At 57.6% G+C, this 10,919-nt stretch overlaps 1 non-coding gene and 1 pseudogene across 1 annotated transcript; both read right to left on the bottom strand.

Moving 5' to 3' along the window:
* Positions 1-1,768: 1,768 nt before the first annotated feature.
* LOC147035925 (28S ribosomal RNA) lies at positions 1,769-6,954 on the bottom strand (annotated as a pseudogene).
* Positions 6,955-9,127: 2,173 nt separating this feature from the next.
* LOC147035924 (5.8S ribosomal RNA) lies at positions 9,128-9,281 on the bottom strand. The gene has a single exon (XR_015049950.1). It is a non-coding gene; the product is annotated as a 5.8S ribosomal RNA (ribosomal RNA).
* Positions 9,282-10,919: the final 1,638 nt, after the last annotated feature.

The raw sequence follows: 10,919 nt of genomic DNA, 5'->3' as shown, positions 1-10,919 counted from the left end.
ATTTTGATAAAGAAATAATAATATTTTCCAAAATTAATGAGGATTGAGGAGAAATTGAAAATGGCACATTCCATTGATTGACACCCAAAGCAACATGACAGTGGAACCTGAAATGTTTTCAAATAATAACCTCAACAAATTTTGAAAAATCACATTGGATAAACACATTTTCATCATTTCAAAAACATACAGATCCAGAAGGAGCAATCAATGATTGAAGACCCTTGCAGGAAAGAACGGGGTGGGGTGGAGAAGTAGGGCCGAAGATGATAGTGGGGAGGAGCAGACACTGGGCACACACCACATGTGATACAAACCAGATACCGGTGATGAAGGCCCGCAGATGCACGTGGAGAATGCCCGCAGATGCTGGTGACGAGGGACTTGAGATGCTCACACAACACACACGGAGAAGGCTCGCAGATGCTCACACATACAACACACACAAGACACACACACAAAACACACACAAATCACACACACCTCCTCTTATCTCTTCTCTCCTCAGGTCACCATCAGAGAAACGGAGGGCGTGCAACTGACTCATGGTATTCATTGACGGTGGCGGTGTTGATGGACGGGTGACGAAGGGTACGTGTGGAGGAAGGATCTCATGTCATCTCTTCTCTTGTCATCTCATGTCATCTCATGTCATCTCATGTCATCTCATGTCATCTCATCTCTCCTCACCTCTCCTCTCCTGTCCGTTCACCGTCAGAGATGACGCGCAACTAACTCCTGGAATTCCTTGATGGTGGCGGTGTTGAGAGACAGGTGAAGAAGGGAGTATGTGCAGGAAGGATCTCTCCTCTCCTCTCCTTTCCGTTCACCGTCAGAGAGACAGACGGCGCGCAACTCACTCCTGGTATTCCTGGCGGTGGCGGTGTTCAGGGACACGTGACGAAAGAAGGGTCTTGTGGAGGAAGCACCTCTCCTTGCTTCTCTCCTCAGGTCACCGTCACAGAGACGGACGGCGGGCAACTGAGTCCTGGTATTCCTTGACGGTGGCGGTGTTGACGGACAGGTGACGAAGGGTGAATATGGAGGAAATATCTCTGCTCTTCTCTTTTCTTCTCACCGTCAAAGAGACGGATGGCGCGCAACTGACTCCTCGTATTGCTGATGGTGGCGGTGTTGAGGGACCGGTGAAAAACGGTACTTGTGAAGAAGGACCTGTCCACTCCTTTCTTCTCTCTCTGGTTCACCGTCAGAGAGACGGACGGTGTACAACTGCACACGAGTGTCCCGGGCAATGGCGGTGATGTTGATTGACCAGTCACGAATCACGAAGAGTCCTTGTGGAGGAAACCCCTCTCGTGTCTGCTGTCTGTGTGCTGTCCTCTCCCTTCGTTCGCCCTGTTGATTTTGAGAGTGAACGTACGCGCTCGGCGCCCCCGTCTGTCCGCTCACACTCGACACACGCCCATGCGACGGGGGACCTTGTGGAGGACCCCGTCCCAAATTACTTGTCATGCAACATCGAGCACACCGCAAACTGCCACGAGAACAACTGCCACGCAGCAACCCAGAGACGTTCGGTGTTCGCCGGTCGAGCCTCTGCAGTCGGCAGCTGCTCAGAAGGAAAAAAAAGCAAACGAGAAAAACGCAGCAGCCACGACGAGCGTAAACTCGCGCGAAGCACACGGCACCTCGAGGCGGTCAGTGCCAGCACCCACGCTCGCATAGCCAAGTGCCCTTCGCGCTTCGCTGCACGTTTCCACAGTGCAGTGCACTACAGCGTAACACCGTTACACCGTGTAACGCTCAAACGAAACATTAGCTCGAAGGATGACTTTCAATAGATCGCAGCGACGAAGCTGCTCTGTTACTTACGACACCCCGAGCCGTAACCAGGTCGTTTACGAGTCATCCGGCGTATGGCGCCCCACCGTCGTGCTGTGCGAGCGGCGCTCGGAGAGGGTCGCGCTGCAAGATTCATCGGGCGAACCTCGAAACCGATGCCGTGCGGAGGACCGCGCCGGAAGCCGCCCTCCGAAATTCGGAGGACCGCCGGCTCAAGAGTCGTATACGCTGTCCCGACCGAAGCCCCACACGCAACAGTATCGCCGTGCCCAAGGAGGGATTCTGACTTAGAGGCGTTCAGCCATAATCCCTCAGATGGTAGCTTCGCACCGCTGGTTGCTCAGCCAGACGCACGCGCCAAGTGTCTGAACCCGCGGTTCCTCTCGTACTGAGCGGGGTTGCTGTCCCGGCGACAGAAGCATCAGTCAGGTAAAACTCACCTGTCTCACGACGATCTAAACCCAGCTCACGTTCCCTGTTTGTGGGTGAACAATCCAACGCTTGGCGAATTCTGCTTCGCAATGACAGGAAGAGCCGACATCGAAGGATCAAAAAGCGACGTCGCTCTGGACGCTTGGCCGCCAGTTATCCAGTTATCCAGCTACAAGCCAGTTATCCCTGAGGTAACTTTTCTGAAAACTCTTGCTAAAAACCCAAAAAGTCAAAAGGATCGTGAGGCCACGCTTTCACGGTCTGTATTCGTACTGAAAATCAAGATCAAGCGAGCTTTCGCCCTTCTGCTCTGCGGGAGGTTTCCATCCTCCCTGAGCTCGCCTCAGGACACCTGCGTTACTGTTTGACAGGCGTACCGCCCCAGTCAAACTCCCGCCCGGAACTGTCCCCGGAGCAGGTCACCCGAGCCGCTCGCCGGCGAGTGCGCGCGACACGCACACGAGGCACGTGAAGGCGCGCCATGCCGACCAAACCTTGGGCTTCGTACCAGAAACGCGGGACCCCTCGACCAGGGGGCCCGCACTCCCCGTCTCAACGGGTTAGTAAAGGAACGGTAAGAGCAGTGGTATTTCACCGGCGGCTCCGCGTCGGCGACAATGCGCACCCTGCGCCCCTCATGGGGTCGGACCACGTGAGCCCTGGCGGGCCTCCCACTTATTCTGCGCCTCTCAAGTCCCTTCACAGAATCGGGCTAGAGTCAAAAGGGTCTTCTTTCCCCACTGATTCCGCCAAGCCCGTTCCCTTGGCTGTGGTCTCGCTGGATAGTAGATAGTGACAGTGGGAATCTCGTTCATCCATTCAAGCGTCACTAGTGAGATGACGAGGCATTTGGCGACCCAGTTGGGCTTGCCCAGTTCTGTTTGGCGACCCCATAAGAGAGTTACTCCCGCCGTTTACCCGCGCGTCAGTGAATCTCATCACTTTGACGTTCAGAGCACTGGGCAGAAATCACATCGTGTCCACACTCGATTGCCGGCCATCGCGATGCTCTGTTTTAACTAAACAGTCGGAATCCCCTTGTCCGCACCGGTTCTCAGGCGACTGTCGGTCGCCGGCCAAGGCTTGCGCTCACCCGAGCCTCACACCATCGCACCTTTGCCCAACGACCGAACCTCGGGAGGCTCAGAAGAGGGCGCGGGACGCGGCGGGTCTGGGCAGACTGCACGCATGCAGCAGCCGGAGCGCTCCAAGGGGAGGCAATGGCTCACGTTCGCAACAGAGTCCCTCATGCTCCGAGACTGCCGCCGGGCCGATCCGGCCCAGGACGCCCGACGCCGACGCCCCGCGAGAGGGCACAGGCCCGCCGGCGCGAAGGCGGGGATCGATGGCGCGCACCGACACACGATGGCGCCCGAGACAGCGACCAGACCGGCCGAAGCGTCTCGGCCGCCACACGCCGAGACGCTCCCCACTCCGCAGCCGCACGTTTGACCCCCTCCGGGACGCGCGGACGACGCGAACCCCGCGCACTCCCACGAAGGAGAGGGCGGAGAAAGCGACGGAAACACAACCGCAAAACGCGGTTCGCCGCGCGCCATGCGGATCGCTCGACAACGGTAGAGGAAAGACGCCCTTAGCGAGGGGTGGGGCGGGACGGCCCCGACCAGCACCCCGCACACACCTCCCCGGACGGGAGCAGCGAACGGCGCGGCCAAACGCACCGCCCACGCCGGCAGTAGAACCCGACGCCACGCCGCGTGGCGCCGGCGGACCGAGCGACGGGCCGGGAGCCTCACGGCCCCGGGAAACGGAGGCTCGCCCGACCGCGAGCGCGTTCCCGTACACCGCTTCGCGCCCCGGCTCGACCGACCCAGCCCTCAGAGCCAATCCTTGTCTCGAAGTTACGGATCTGGCTTGCCGACTTCCCTTACCCACATTGTTCCATCGCACCAGAGGCTGTTCACCTTGGAGACCTGCTGCGGATATGGGTGCGGCCCAGAGCGAGATTCAGTCATCGCACCCGGATTTTTAATGGGCGGTGAGGGCCCGCCGGACGCCACTGGAGCCGCGACGCTCTGCAGGGCGCGGGCCCCTCTCTCGGCTCAACCCAATTCCAGGGTGCCCGTCGCTTCACGAAGAAAAGAAAACTCTTCCCAGCACCCCCGCCGCCGTATCCAGGCGCGCTTTGCGTTACCGCAACGTTGGGCGGCCACGACGAGCACAAACTGCAAGCACGCGAACCATCCCCCGACCTTTCTCCGCACTCTGGGTTCGGGGATCTGAGCCCGATTCCCTTTTGCTCGCACCGGGGCGGATGGGAGCCCATCGCCCAACATCGTCCACAAGGCCTTCGCCCGTCTATTAGGACCGACTCACCCATGTCCAAGCGCTGTTCACATGGAACCCTTCTCCACCTCGGCCTGCAAAGTCTCTCGTTTGAATATTTGCTACTACCACCAAGATCTGCACCCGCGGTGGCTCCACCCAGGCCCACGCCAAGGCTTCAGCGCCAATGCGGCGGCCCTCCTACTCGTCGCGACGTAGCGCACGGACCGGGCGACGCGCGAAGGAACGGTACATCGCCGGCGACGGCCGGGTATACGCCCGACGCTCGAGCGCCATCCATTTTCAGAGCCCGTTGATTCAGCAGGTGAGTCGTTACACACTCCTTAGCGGATTTCGACTTCCATGGTCACCGCCCTGCTGTCTCGACCAACCAACAGCTTTTGCCAGGGCTCCGATGAGCGTTCGCGTTCGGCGCCTTAACCCAGCGTTTGGTTCATCCCGCAGCGCCAGTTCTGCTCACCAAAAGTGGCCCACTGGGCAGCTCGCATTCTTCGACCACATGCCGCGCACATGGCGCGCGACGCGCGCGCCCGGCTCCGAAGCTGCGAGCCGGGCGTCTTACCCATTCAAAGTTTGAGAATAGGTTGAAACATTTTCGGCCCCAATGCCTCTCGGCAGGCGCTTTACCGGATAAAACTGCGCATCCAGCGAGAACTCCAATTATCCTGAGGGAAACTTCGGAGGGACCCAGCTACTAGATGGTTCGATTGGTCTTTCGCCCCTACACCCGGGTCGTACGATCGATTTGTACGTCAGAACCGCTGCGGGCCTCCACCAGGGTTTCCTGCCCGGGCGTAGCTCACCATCTTTCGGGTACCAACAAGTACGCTGTGGCTCCGTCCGCCTACAGCGCGAGCAGGACGGGCCGGCGGTGCGCCTCGCCCCTGCCACGGCGGCGAGGATCCCGCCCGACGCTGTCGCGCGCGAGCACGAGGGGCGCCCGCACCGCTTGCCGGCAGTTCGGGCCAAAACGCCGTGAGACGAGACGAGAGGGTGCCCACCGAGAGAAGAGGCACGAAGACACCGGACCCGAGGAACACCGCGCTCGCACCCGCACCCGCACCGCCCGACCCGGCCGCCAAGCGGATGGGACGCCTTGACCCGACCGCACGCGCACTGCACACTTTCATTGCGCCTTCGGGGTTTCATTCGAGCCCTTCGACTCGCGCACGTGTTAGACTCCTTGGTCCGTGTTTCAAGACGGGTCGGGTGGGATTTCGACCCTCGCCGCAGACCCCTAGTGCCGGGGACAGCACCGCCAACGCGAGAAACGACACGCACGAGAAAGACGCACGCTTGGCCGGCTACCGGGACGGGTCCCGGAGGACCCAAACCCCCCCCCCCCGAAGGGCCCTGACCGACGCACGAAGCCCTCGGCACGCCGGCCACGCGGACGCGGAAACGGCCTTTGCCATAGACGCACGGCACCACACCGCGGTCGACGATGCACTGAGAACAGTTCGCCGCCAGTCGACGGAGCGGCGGGCGGCGGAGGCGCCCCGGACGTGCGTCACATGGCCGCTTTCGCAAAACCACGCTCGCACGCGGCACGGCGTCAGACTTCTTTCCGTCCCGTTTCCCTCAGAACCGGGGCGAGCAAACGCTCTCGCCAGGCCCCCGCGACAGGCGCGGCACCGGTACCTCCCCCACGACGCTCGCAATGGCGCAACGCGGAGAGCACCGGTCGCAGGCCCCGCAACGGCACCTCGACCAATCGCAAAGCTCTCGGTCGAAAACCCAGGCGCTCCTGGATGCCTCCGTAAACGGTCGCGGTGCACCGCACGTGGGAAAGTGCACCGGGCGGCGGCCACGTCCGCCGAGGGGCGAGGCCCGCCCACAAATTGCCCGGGATCGTCGAAGCGCACTCGACCCACGAGGGGACGGTTGACACGACAGCGTCCGGGCACGGGACGGATACTGCGACACCCACGACGGGCAACCGACGCCACGGCTGACTCCTCCGGGCGGACCGCGCGGATCCCACCCGTTTACCTCGCAATGGTTTCACGAACTCTTGAACTCTCTCTTCAGAGTTCTTTTCAACTTTCCCTCACGGTACTTGCCGGTTATCGGCCTCGTGCACGTATTTAGCCTTGGACGGAGTTTACCACCCACTTTAGGCTGAATTCCCAAGCAACCCGACTCCAAAGAGACCCGACCCCAGCACGTCGGGGGCCACCGCACCGGCCTGCCACCATCCATGGAGGAGGCCCCGATCGAAAGGACTAGGACCCCCGAGCGACACCGGGAGGTGCGAGCTCCTGTACGTGACAACTCCACACGCCCGAACTGCGAGCGGGGATTCGGCGCTGGGCTTTTCCCTGTTCACTCGCCGTTACTGAGGGAATCCTCGTTTGTTTCTTTTCCTCCGCTGAGTAATATTGTTGCGGATTCGCGCCCGCCGGCGTGCGAACGGCAACGTAACTCGAATCGCGGCACGTCGCCCACCGGACGGACAATCCAGTCGTGACCCTCTCGGACTGACGCCGGGAACTAGTCACGGGTGGACCTTTCGGCCTCACCACGATCGTGCCAATCGGCCCCCGCGTGGGATAGGGTTGCTCGCCAAATTCGACCTACCTAAGTACCCACACGGAGGGTAGACTGGGCGATCGCACCTCGCCGCAGGTCGACTTCGGACACGGGCCACTTTAAGCGACCCATTCCGTACTATCAGGATAACCGAGCGGTGTTATCGTCGGCCTCGACGGTTCGATTAATTATCGGGCGTTTTAGCCCACGACCAACCCTTTACGTGAAGTAAGATGGAGATTCAACAGAGGAAAAGACGAAGCGAAACGGGAAAACAGTTCAACAATAAGCACATTTATTTCGCGATGAACGGGAAGCACACATATACAATTACACCAAAAGCACATGTAAAAGGAGAAGAAACACAATATTACACAAAAAGCAAATATAAAAGAGAAACACAATGCAGAGCTATCCGACTACTGAGCACACGGCAACACTTATACAATTTTACTTCACAGACGGCGCCGACAACACAGATACCCAAAGCAAAAGAAAAAGAACCACCCTCCAGGATGAGGGGGGTAGGCGGGCCTGGGGCCGAGACCGTGTCGGGCCTACCCGTCTGATGATGAGACGCAAAGTGGCGGTGGCGCCTCAACTCCGCGGGCCTCGCGGACAGTGACTGGTAGGGGGTGGGAAAGGGGCCCCCTTGTCGCACTATCTCAGCGCGGGGGGAAACAGGAGGGGGTTGTTGATGCTCGGGGGGGAGGAGGATATCACCCTGTCTCGGGTCCCGCGACGAGCGTCTCCACCTCGACCTCGGTCGCGCCGCCGGCCTCTCCCTCCGCAGCTGCCCGACTCGGATGCGAGCACCCCCTCGATCGCCTTCGCCGCCGCCACCTCTCCACAGCTCCATCCTCTTCTTCCCAGCTCCACCGACAACTCCCAACCGCGAACTCGAACTGCGTTGACTGACGAACGCAGCCGTTTATATCCCCCGTGGCCTCGCTCCCCCACCTTTGACCCTTTACCTGCGACCCTTCACCTCTAACTGGCTCCCCATTGGACCGAGGAAAAGTGGGCGTGAATGCTTTTTGATCCATGAATTTGCATATAGCGACCGCACTCCAACGCCCTGGAGGCGGGGCCAAATCGCCCCAGCTCGCCGATAGGACGGAACAGAAGTGGGCGTGAGTCGTTTTTGATCCGTTTTTCTCAGAAAGTCTGTGATGTTTCTGAACACGCTGCTCGGTGCGCGCCCTGCACGAGTCCAATATCGGTGCCCACAAGTGGCGCAAGAATGGTGGTGATGCGATGGTGGCGAGTTGTGACGGTAAAGGTCGTGGCTGTTGTTGTGAAGCGGCGTTGTGGTTGGTGGTTGTTGTTGTGAAGCGGTGTTGTGGTTGTGGTTGTTGTGTGATGGCTGTTGAGACGTGGTTTGTGGTGGTAGTAATGGCGGCTGGTCCAAAATAAAGATAGTAAAAGAAAAACGGCTATCCTGAAGAGTCGCAGCCCGACTGAATGACATTTATTCCCTCGAAACAACGGGTTTGGGCCTAACTACACATATACTTACAGAGATATATCACCTAAGGGACCTGAATGGTGGTTTGTGAATTTCGTCAACCACAACAATATGCTTAAATTAAGCGGGTCGTCACGTCTGATCTGAGGTCGCAAGCATCGAAGTGCTCCCGGAGAGGCACGCCACCGCGAAAGCAACGCGCTCCTGTGTCCGGCCACCGGTCCCCGTCGCACCTCACAAGTTGGACGCGCCGGCTCACACGGGAGATGCGGAGACTCGGATCTGGCGCTCTCTCTCTCTCTATGCCGTGGTTGCCACACCAACACGGAGCCATGCACGCACGCTCGACGAAGTCGAAGTCGAAGCCGAACAAGTCAAAGTCGAAGTCGAAGCAGGCTCACTCACTCGAGGGCGCACGCACGCCACGGCCACGGCGGCGGCACGACCAAAGAATGCAAATACAACAGTGCTGCATTTCGACGAGCCGCGACCGTCGAGCAGCCTCGAACTCCCATTCGCGGGAACCGCGCAAAGCGAGCCACCGAAGGAAGGCCAGGACACCCGTGCTCCCGATCGATAATCGAGCGACCCTCATACAGGGGTGGCCCCGGGTGGAGCCCAGGGCCGCAATGTGCGTTCAACGTATCGATGATCAGTGTATCCTGCAATTCACACCAGTCCTCGCAGTTGGCTGCGTTTTTCATCGACGAACGAGCCGAGTGATCCACCGCTGTGAGTCGTTCCGAGACGATGCTTCATTAAACACCGACGACGAAGCCGCGCAGCAGCGCAGCTCCTCGCCTCATCTTCCGTCGGTGGGACAAACCTAAATTGGCCTCGCCTTCGCCTTCGCTCGACGACCGAATCGTCTCGACGGGCGCATCACCTCGACCGCGGTGCGGCGAGAAAGAAAAGAAGGCCTCGCCGCTGCGCAACTGTGCAGACGACGCCGACCGCTCTGAGTCACCGCGAAGAAGCCACATCCATGGGAAAAAATCGTCGCCAACGCATCACCGACACAGCATCGATGATCGCGTCTTCCGCACCCTCGACAGTCTCGAGCGAGGGTGCTCCGTGCTCTCGCATCGACCTGCTATGCCATGCCATGCCATGCCATTCCGTTATGCCATGCTTGTCCCGATAATGATCCTTCCGCAGGTTCACCTACGGAAACCTTGTTACGACTTTTACTTCCTCGAGACAGTCAAGTTCGCTCATCTTTTCTGCGCACCGGCACGAGCTGACACGACGACAAGTGTCACGGATGGCCTGTGCAGGGGCTGATCCGAGGATCTCACCAAACTGTCCGATCGGTAGTAGCAACGGGCGGTGTGTACAAAGGGCAGGGACTTAATCAACGCGAGCTGATGACTCGGCTTGCTGGGAATTCCTCGTTCGTGGGACACCGTCTCAAGCCCCAGTCCCCATCACGGACCATCCCCATCCCATTTGATGGGTTTCAGTGATCGATCTCACATAGTATAACTGTGGATCATCAAGGAAATCTCCATTTTTCCAATTTTGATGGGTTTCAGTGATAGATCTCAAATCATATAACTGTGGATCTTCAAGGAAAACTCCATTTTTCAAAATGTCTGAAATTTGTGAGTCTCCAAGGTAAAACTTGTATTCTGGCTCATCAAGGTATAACTTGTTCAGAGGGTATTGTCATGATAACTCACAATGAGTACTATTGTTGCAAAAGTCTTTTTCAGGACTTTGCAGGTCTCCAAGGTATAACTCTTTGGTTGGGTCATCAAGGACGAACTCGTTCTGTGGGTCTTGGTCGCTCATAAGGTCTTCAACCAAGCCAGCAATTTTGCCCCAAGTTGTAGCAAAAGCAGTATTTTCATTTCGTATTTCAGATACAATTTCCTGTGAGAGAAAATAATAATGTATGAATGAAGTGATTTTATTATGAAATGAGTATGCTTCATTCAAACTTTGAAAATAGGAAAATAAAATCTTACCTCAACAGATAAGAGGTTTGAATCCAGTTCATCAACTTGAAGGTTTAGTTCCATACAAGTTGTCGATCTCCAAGGAACCCCAAAGTCATCCCACTCAAGGCCTAGCTCGTTCTGTGGGTCTTGGTCGCTCACAAGGTCTTCAACCAAGCCAACGATTTCGCCCAAAGTTGTGGCAAAATCGGTATTTTCAGATACAATTTCCTGTGAGAGAAAATAATAATGTGTTAATTGAATTATTTAATTATTAAATGAGTTGATGCTTCAATCAAACTGAAAATCGGGAAATAAAATCTCACCTCAATGGATAAGAGGTTTGAATAAAGTTAATCAACTTGAAGGTTTTGTTCTATACAAGTAGTAGAGTTCCAGGCAAGCACACAGTACACCATTGCCAGCAAAAAAAATGT

This window comes from Eptatretus burgeri, chromosome 1 (genome assembly GCF_056783735.1).
Source record: "Eptatretus burgeri isolate ZD-2024b chromosome 1, Ebu_testis_v1, whole genome shotgun sequence".
Taxonomy (NCBI): domain Eukaryota; kingdom Metazoa; phylum Chordata; class Myxini; order Myxiniformes; family Myxinidae; genus Eptatretus; species Eptatretus burgeri.
This window is presented reverse-complemented; position numbering and strand designations above follow the sequence as displayed.